This window comes from Oreochromis aureus, linkage group 4 (genome assembly GCF_013358895.1).
Source record: "Oreochromis aureus strain Israel breed Guangdong linkage group 4, ZZ_aureus, whole genome shotgun sequence".
NCBI lineage: Eukaryota > Metazoa > Chordata > Actinopteri > Cichliformes > Cichlidae > Oreochromis > Oreochromis aureus.
Window position 1 is genome coordinate 32,354,603 of NC_052945.1, and position 9,853 is coordinate 32,364,455.

The window sequence follows — 9,853 nt, forward strand, 5'->3', positions numbered from 1 at the left end:
TTTTTATCTGACATAAAATGTATAGATATCATACATATAACATCGAAGCAGCTGGAATCCACAGCTGTGCGTGTTCATGGAGCTGCATTTTCACCTGCTGGACATCACTACCTGACAAGTTTAACTCTCTTCAGAACATTGCAGAGGCCTTATTGACAGTATTTGGCTCTACATATCTGTGTGAGCAGATTTTCTATCACATGAGTGTCCTCAGGTAGCTGTCTGAATGCTGGACACTCGGAGACCTGTGTCTCTGAGTGGGAGACTAGAGATCACATTAACATGTGTGTCTCTGTATTAACAAACATGTCATATTGGCCCAGTTTATTTTTCTTATCATTGTTGTGAGGAGACCATAAATAGCATTTGTATTTTCTGTATTTGCTGTTATGGAGTTCTTGTTATGGATAAAAAGTGGGTTTTTTTTTGTTTCAAAATAGCTGATAACTATTCGCTGATAGCTGCCAACATCTGCGAACAAATATAATTCTATAAAGTGGTTCTATATAATGTGTAACTGTTAATATAGAGCGTTATTAAATTTATTGCTAATGCAATCATATGGCACACTGACTTCTGAGGAAATTTTAAATGGCACTCGCCATTGGAAAGGTTGCCGACCCCTGCTCTAGACTAATACAATTACTTACCTTATATGTGAGCTACCATCATGCTACCACATTTATGCATGGAAATATGCAACCTATCAAGCTAGCATATTTCCATATATAAATATATGAGCTCGATACCATCATGCTACCAGATGTAAGGACAGAAACACCTTGGATGCCGTTATAGTAGCACACTTAGGTACAAAAATCTTTGCTACTGTCAAGCAAGCACATTTAGAGCCAGAAATACACTGACACAAAGCACATGAACAGACAGCACAGATAAAAGACTCAATTACTGCCCAATACACTTTTTAACTATAACCAGATTGACCTTATTGATGAAATTTACAAACACTAAATAAAGTGTGTGCCTTTAGCTACATGTGGCTGATGGTCTGGATTTACTTTAGATAACTGCACGTTTTCTGTCTAACCACATTTGTGCTCAGAGAGACCTACAGTGGTACTATGGATGAATACAGGCTGGAAAGAAGTAAATCAAGAATTCAATTTATGGCTACTTTGAACAAAACAAGAACAACTAATTACTCAGCTAAAATGCCTTTATTTTGTAGTGAATATGTCTTTATTTAAACTGTACTTGTATTGTAGATAGCCCTTTATTTCCATTTGTCTCTACATCATAAGTTGAATCTTCCTTCATTGCCAAATTTGTTTTGTTAAATTTACTTTACAGCATTATGCTGTTGACATGGTGGAGAGCAGTTTTTTTTCTTTTATAGAGATTAGAGAGACTCTTAGAGAGATTGTTTCTCTGTGTAACTTTTCCCATTGTCATAAACCAATGAACCACTACTGAGGATCGTTGCTCACCCACTGCACTCTTGGTGTCGCAGCTTTGCTAATCTAAAAGGAAGGTAACTAAAACACAGTGATTCTGCATCATAGTTTACTAAAGTCTCAGTCTCTGTCATGCCAGATTTTCAAAGTAAAACTGGGTCAAAGGCATTTTCAAAGTCTTATGGATCCAGTGTGGATCCTGGTTTAAACAACAGAGTCATTATTTACTCTGCAGTTCTCAGGCAGGCTTGACATAGCATGCAAATTTAATTCAAATCACCCCACCTCTGCTCTACCTGTTCCAAGACAAACTTTGCGCATGTTTTTCCAAATGACCCAAGGTGTACTGGGAAATGTAGTCCTACTCGCCTCCCTGTTAGGTTGACTTGGGTGTTGCACTGATAGCCCCCCAACAACACAGAGAGATTTCCCTTTTTATCAACCACCCAAAGAGTGTCTGATTGTATAAGCAGAGGAAATCACCAGCGATATTCACACAACACACTCACAAACACAACTTCAAACACACTGAACCTAGAGCACACAGGTTTGTTTGACTAGCTTTAGTTGTGTATCTATAGGTGTGTCTGTTATTAGCAACAGCTGAGTGCAGATGCTCTTGCATTAGACTGAATCCGCTTGTACATGCACACACACATGCACTGTGCCAGACTCTTATCTCTCTTCCCCAGAGAAGCCAATCCTGACTTCCTGCAATCACTCAGGACACACTTGGCTTGCCCACATACAGTACAGGAAGGGAATGAGAGTGTGTGTGTGCGTGTGTGGCCCCCAAAACAGCTTCCTGCAGATAAACAAACAAAGGCCTAAGTGATATGCTCACCTTTTACCCTCTCCTCGTGGTGTAAACACTTCATCACTTTTCCACTCTTTGAAGTAATTTAAAACTTCACACCACTGCCCTCTCCCAGTCGGGTGAAAAGTGATTTAAAAAAAAATACAAGAGGACTTCAGCACCACGTAAAGTCTCATGTACAGACACAACCTATAACTGTACTGCAAGAAATAACTAAAAATCGGCCAACCATTTTGACCAAACAAACCTACTGTAATTAAGTTCCACTAAGCCAGACTGTCTAGCTCCAGCAGTCTTTCTGGGGACACTGGTCAGTCCAAGGGGGCAAAGTAAACAAGACAGCAAAAGCAGCATGCTAATAATGCTATGAAATACTATTCATTTCATAACAGCAGTGCTAAAGCCACATACTGTACTAATTGAGTCTTGATTACTTCTTAAGTTACTAGGATAACGTTATGTTAATGTTTGCTATTGCTAATAGCTGTTGCTCTGCTCTCCAAACCTTCAAAGATTCGTCTTGTGTGATTTTTGTAAAAGTACACAAAATATTTATTTTCTGCTAGCATTAGTCATTTCTCTCTTGATGCATGCTCAAGTAAATCCCCAAAAAACTGAATCTGTTCAGATGAACAGAATCTATTTTGGGGGCATTAGTTCTGTCATTCAGTAGAATAGATACTATTTGAAGTGTATGTACAGTAGTGGTAGCAGAGGCTTTCTTAAAAAAATTAGGGGAGCCTACTTTGTGACACTAAAAACAGAGCAGTAACCATCATTTTCTTCAGGGAGTATCTGATGTTGTGGATGAAGTCTAACTCCCCCATCTTGGATTGCAGCTGATACTGGTGGTCCTTGCACTGCTCTGAAGCTTCCTGGAGCTCTGCTGAGTACATAAACCAGTACTCCATTGCTACAGGCTCTGGTTAGTGACCTTCAAGCTCACAGTGAATCTTCAGAGCTCCACTTCTGCTGCAGCTGCTACGGAAACAGGAGGAAGTTAGCAGCCACTTAATTTTCAAAAATATGAGTGAGGGGATTTTCCATGACCAATGGGTATGAAGGGCAGTCCCCCATAGACTCCAGTGTTATAATGTTCCACTTTACAGCATTAGAAAGTATATTTTTTGGCTGATACAAGAAATGTTTTGCTAATCTTTGGATAGCCAATGAGTGCCTGTTAGACCTCACCTCTACTATTTAGAGTCGCTGAACTGAACTGAGCATTTTAAATTCCTTACCTGATTAATATTCTGCCCTGCTCTGTGGTACATGCCATCTAAGAAAGTTTTGCTACATTTTTAGTGAATTACAGTCTAATGTTTTATTATGCAATTCAATATTTTATTAGTCTGTTACTTAGCTGATATGTACATCCGTCTATTATACCTATACATTTTATAGATACAGCTTGCTAGCCAAGCTAGTTTTTCAAAGTGGTCTTGAGTAAAAGTTCTCCAGGTTTTCTGAAAATCTTTCAAAGGTTTTCTTTAGACACTGACTGGTGGTTCATTTTCAGCTTTTCTCATTTTCAGTACAGTCCTTTTTCCTGAACATTTTCAGAGGAATGATTCAACTGACCAATAAATTACTGCAGCACATAAAGGGGACCTAACTCAAGGGACAAACCAGTGTTGTGTTTACATGTAACAGGTAACTTAGCAAAGAATCAGTTTTAAAAGGTTTCTATCCTGTATCTGTAGCCTGCATCTTTGTTTCAGCAACAGAGTTTTATTATGTTGTTTTAAATGTATTGTTGTTGTTCTGGTCTGTGCGCGACTCCATGCATGATGTTTCTGTTTCTGTTTCTGTTTCTGCTCCTGTTTCTATTTTTATTGCACTGAGCATATAAATGGCACAAAAATTAACCATGGGAATAATAAAGTTCTTGTGCGTGTATATAATTTGCTCCCATTTGTGGAACCTACAACAAAAATATCAACAATAACGCAGTTTGGCAGGTATACAATTGTATTTTTTCACCAACAAAAGTGATTCCCAAAGGTCTTTAAGGAAAAACTCTGTCATATCTTAGTATCGTTTACAGTGCATCCTTAAAAAATGTAGGTAAACTGGACAAAAGATAAAGTGGCAGGCCTCAAACACTATCTACAAGAGACAAACAATATCCGAAAATCAAGTCCTTAAGAAATAAGAAACTATCCAGCAATGACCTGACGGAGGACCTAAGAGATGCATCTGCCCAATACTGTCTGCAGAAGTCTTAGCTAATGCAGTCAAAACACATCAGTCATGGCCTCCCTACAGCCCAGACCTCAACATTATTGAACAAGGGTGGGATCAACTTGGCATAGAACAGAACAAAAAGCAGCCAACATCCAAAGAAGCAACCCTGTATCAAGGCAAAATGTGTAATAGACACGCATGCAGAAACTGCATTACCAGCAGAGGGAGATAATATATGCCAAGAAACGAAGTCGCTAGTGAGCAAGTAGTGACTCCGTTACTGTACATGGAAGTTTTTCAACTTGTTTTGGTGGTAATAATAATAAACCTCTCGTAATCAGGTGTTTCTGATATTTAGTCTACTACTTCACATAGTATATCACATTACTACTGAATTTCATCTGACTAATAAATAACTGAACTACTGGAAATATCATTGCAAACACCACACAGAGGGCTGCATTTCATGTAAATGGACTGCATCATTGGAAGCATCCTGATAGGGTGCATCACTCTACTTTATGACAACTGGGCCGCTTCAGATGGCGAGCTGCGGAAGGATGGAAGAGAAAAATATTGGCATCCCTCGCTCCATGATAGGTGCATTAGTCACGCCAATATTAAAAGCTCAAAAGATCATCAAGGACACAGGTCAGGTGGTCCACACTCACTCTGTGGAAAATGATGGTGGGGCATTAAATCACAAGATGCCCATTTCCAAGAGAGTTTCTTCCCACAGGGAGTCAGAGTGGTGGGGTATGCTCACATACAAGCACTTACACTCTGGATTCCCTTCTATCAGTCATCATAGCATTTTGTGAGAAATATTTAACATATTTACACTGTTCTGAGCTCAAAAATAGAATTAATCAGGCAGACAGGTTTGGGAGAACGGGTTTTATTTGCTGGGTGAATTTGGAATTCATGTTGAACTCGTGAAGAGTGTTTTAAAAAATCCTAATAAAATTACATTGCTGGGGCACTTCAGTTTGTATTCTTTTAATTGGCACTAGTGAGGCCATGCAAGTGATCTAATTAAACTAATGACTGACATGGTGGGGAGGGGGAGGCTTTTAATCAGAGCGGCGTTAAACCCAGACTACGAAGTACAGGGTTAGGCAGATTAATACAGGATTATGCCCATCTGCACTCCCACTGTCTAGGAACAGAAGCCAGCAAGAGGCTGGGAGTGCGCAATACATGACAAACAACTCCATCACAGAGACGTGTAACTGCATTTTGAAAAAATAAAGTTTGGTGAAAAATAGACCATCTCAGCTTCAGTTCTATCCATCAAGCCTCAGCAGCTGCTGCCTACCAGCTTTAACATAGGGAGGAATCCAACAGAGTTTATTGGATAAAGATAGGAGTCCTGAATACTGACAAAAAAGAGGAAGGTTGCATTACTTTGCACAACTCTAGAGCTGAAATTGTATAAGGGATCATTTAAGTTTTAGGTAATTCAAGCTAATGCTTAATTCAAGTCCATTACAGATATTTCTTGTGTGAAAAAAGGTTTTTATTTGATTTGTTTTACATATCAGGGGGTAAAAGGGAAGATTCTTGATGGCCTAAATTCTTTAAATATTTTAAGCAAATCAAGTTATGCTCTGCTCGAGTATGGAAGTGGAATGGATTCACAAATAGGCAAAGGACTACCCTCATTCAGCAATTCTGACTTGCAACCTCATATTTGCTAAATGCTGGGTTCTGGACGGTACTTTGGATAAATGGTTATAATATGAAATGTGACTTTTTATACTCTGCAGACTTCTGTATTCCCACACTCTGACAATAGTTTCTATGTGTGACTTTTGAACCCCTTTTAGGGAGTACCGGATGAATCATCAGAGATATCATGAGAGAATCTATGAGAGAATTCTGATGGTGGTGAAATCAAATTTGACTGGGGCAGTTTTCCTTTTTTGTTACCAATGTAACATTACATTAACTTACCAGTAAGTCTCAGTAAGCTGTTGACATGTGCTGATATTTTCTTTGACTCCAAGAAAAAAAGACATCATTATTCTCAATAAAGAGCCAGTTTCTTTTCTTACAGCTCTTCATCATGTCATCTTTGATCATTTAGCCACAGTGACAGAACTAGGACCATACCTTAAGATTCTTTAAGTGTCAGGAAGTCAGCTGCCAGGAACTTAGAATTTTTGCTGTTGATTTCAACACCTTGCATCAAAAAATACAATTCCTGCTGTTTTCCAGAAAGCCACTGATACCACCAAATTCAACAATAATCAGTAAAAACAGTTTGGTCACAAAGTACAAATATTTTTTTTTCACATATGGTCCATTTGTGAACAGCAGTGAACAGCTTCCACTCATCTTCTTCATACTCACAATGTGCCCAAAAGTAATCATGGATTGCAAAGAATGGAATAAGATCCTTCTCATGATGCCACAAAATTTTGTTCCAGAAGCCAGGAAGTTTTTCCCCACAGAGCCTAGACCCAAGCAACTCAGCCATTTAAATTTAGTGGATCCAAATCTCGTGCTACGTCATTTAACTCCCGCTGACTTAGCATTTAACTCTCAGCTGGGGGTACAGCCATAACTGGGGGACATGAGCTACTAGAAGATGAATCTTCAAAGTCCTCATCACTAGAATGTTGCACATCTGGAGACAAAACGTGATCGTATCAACTGTGCCAGTAAAAATGGGAGGTGGCATTTCATCTGAATGTGGTACAGCTCTCTTTGCTGATGGGAGGTTAGATTAACCTCCCATCAGCCACCTTATGTGGTCTGATAGATGATTGAGTTTGAGAACTGTATCCAGAAATATTGACTAAACAAAAGTCACCAAAGTGACTCTGTGGCTCCTTCCATACTACTGGAATACCAAAAGCCAAGCTCTTTCTTGGATTGGGCTTGTGGGCTTCCTGGTTTTCTGTAGCTCAAGAGGTAGAGCAGGTCATCTACTAAGCAGAAGGTTGGTGGTTTGATCCCTGGCTGCTCCAGTCTGCATGCCTCTAGACGCATTTGTTGGAGTGTGAGTGTTAAGCAGAAAAGTACTTAGGCATAGAAAAAGGTACTTATATGAATGAGGCATGTTGTATAAAGTACTATATAAGCACCAGCTCATTGATTCATTCTCTTTTCCTTAGTCCATTTTTGCAGCTTTTCAACAAACTATGCTATCAAACTGAAAAGGATGCCCATGGCACAGTTGCCCATTTTCATACCAAAAGAAGCAAAGTGTATTTTTTTCACTAAGTGCTTATGTTTTGTTGTTATTTGGATGAGGTTGTGCAGATATGATCCAATATGATGCAGGCTGGTGTTATCAGTGATGCCCCAGATCCTTCCAGAAGGCCTTTGATATTGGCCACTGGCATCAGCACCAGCATTTGGCCAATGGAGCATGTATTACACCGCTAATAGTTAGCTATAACTGCCACTAATACAAGAGAAATTATAAGACATGTCTTCGAAAGACTCCTGAATCTAAATTTATGGGAGAATTTTGTCAGAACAAAGATGGTGGGACCTTCCAGAAAAGAAAAAGGATTTCTTAAGAATGGTGATTTGACTGGTTTTGGATAATACTGTTACTGCTTTATTCTAGTGACCACTGAAATGCAAGTTAGTGTACAAAGTGCCTCAGATTAACTGCTCATATAAGATGTGTTACCAAGATGGCTTCCAAGTGCTGAGACTTGCTTCTAGAAGAATGTCGATATTGGTACACTGCCATCAATAAATGTCACCTCATATAGGTGTCAGTAAGGTATAAATTGAAACTAAGACAGATATCTGGATGGTGCATTCTCTACACCCCTAGTAATTAGGTGTCATTTGTACCTATACTAATTCATTTCAACCTGTAACATGTTAGCTAAATAACATCACACACAGACAAACAGATCTGATTTAGCCATTCCAGCCAACAGAGACATCACAATAATGTAGCATGTACATAGTGTGGGAGATAATCCACTCATTTCCAAACAAAGGATTTGTGTTTCCTTCGAACACAACTGTAAACCACCAGCTGGCTCCATCAGACAACCGGCCCAGCAGTGGAGGCAGGGGAAACTGAAATGTGACCAAAATGTTTGAGAAAAACAAGACCACACCAGGGCGGGAAAAGTAAAACCTGTGTCACACATGTACATGCACACAGTTCCTGGTGAGGGTCATCTTTTCCAGTCTGTCACCATGCTCCCCTCACTGTCTCTGCTGTTATTTTCTCCTTTTTATCTTCAACTGCTTTTTATCTCAGTACAGCCACAACATCCCGCTGACAATTTTGCTTTTTATTTTACACGTGATGTTCAAATGTGTGTTAGCTATACCTTACATTAGCAGCAATGATTCTAATATCATTCAGAGAATATGAGAATGTGCTCATGTGATCTTCAAGCATGATTTTATAGTGATGTTTTCTGCTGTCAACACAATATTTCTGCAGTGACTAAGAGCTGCCGTGCTGAGTTCAGCAATAATATAGGACCACATTCTTTACAAGCGCCTACATTACAATGATTATTAAATAAAAACACCAATACGGGGTAACAATAATACTAAATATGGACCTTTTAAGATTAATGGGCCTGTAATACGTTATCTATCTATATATATATATAGATAGATATATAAAGGTATATATATATATATGACACACACGATATTATGGCTGTACGTCCACACACACACACACACACACACACACACACACACACAAATACACGCACCACCTTACTATAATATTTAGCTCCTTCCTTCGCTCACATACACGTATAAACACAGAAAAACACAGGAAAGACAGTGGGCCTACCTTAAGTGTTGTTTTTCCTCAATTCAGCGGCGATGAGAATAACAACCGCCTGACCGGTGGATAATAGGTCGGTCACGGTCGGGTTAATATCCAGCCCTCGGTGTATCCTCCTTCGTAAAACCCCGGTACAAACCAGCGGACCCGTTGTTGTGCGCGAGGCGGATTCCCACACTTCCCAAATTCCCCATTCATTACCGGATATTAATATCTTCTTATCAGTAGATGGACAGGTTATATTACGGTCATTATTCTCCTTCCTCCGGTGAGCACGAGCTGACGTCTGAAGAGCTCCGGTGGCACGAGTCTCCTCCGGTCGACGGGAGGTGCTGCATTATTCATAAGAGGGGCGTGGCCAATACGTGTGTGTGTGTGTGTGTGTGTGTGTGTGGGTGCGCGCGCGTGCGACAAACAACAGAATGCTTGGGCTGGGTTCAGTTAAACCAGCGAAGTCGCCATGATGCGCTCGCGAGGAGGACATCTAGCGGTCAAAAGGTAATTTGCAGAAATAAACTCTAATCAAAGGGCACCTTTATTGTGTTGGAGAAAGTCAATGAGCAACGCGGTTACGTTATGATTCGTAGAGTAACAAATGCGTGTTAATCCGCATGTGAAAATAGTCCCCTGTTGTGTTGGTATGCT

The 9,853-nt window shown here is 39.7% G+C and overlaps 1 protein-coding gene across 1 annotated transcript in view; it reads right to left on the reverse strand.

Moving 5' to 3' along the window:
* The window catches only part of tanc2a (tetratricopeptide repeat, ankyrin repeat and coiled-coil containing 2a), a 57,190-nt gene extending 47,668 nt beyond the window's left edge, over positions 1-9,522 (reverse strand). Inside the window, exon 1 of the mRNA XM_039611334.1 lies at positions 9,215-9,522. The gene's annotated coding sequence lies outside the window, so the exon portion shown is untranslated. The remainder of the gene's footprint in view (positions 1-9,214) is intronic.
* Between the last annotated feature and the right edge of the window lie 331 nt (positions 9,523-9,853).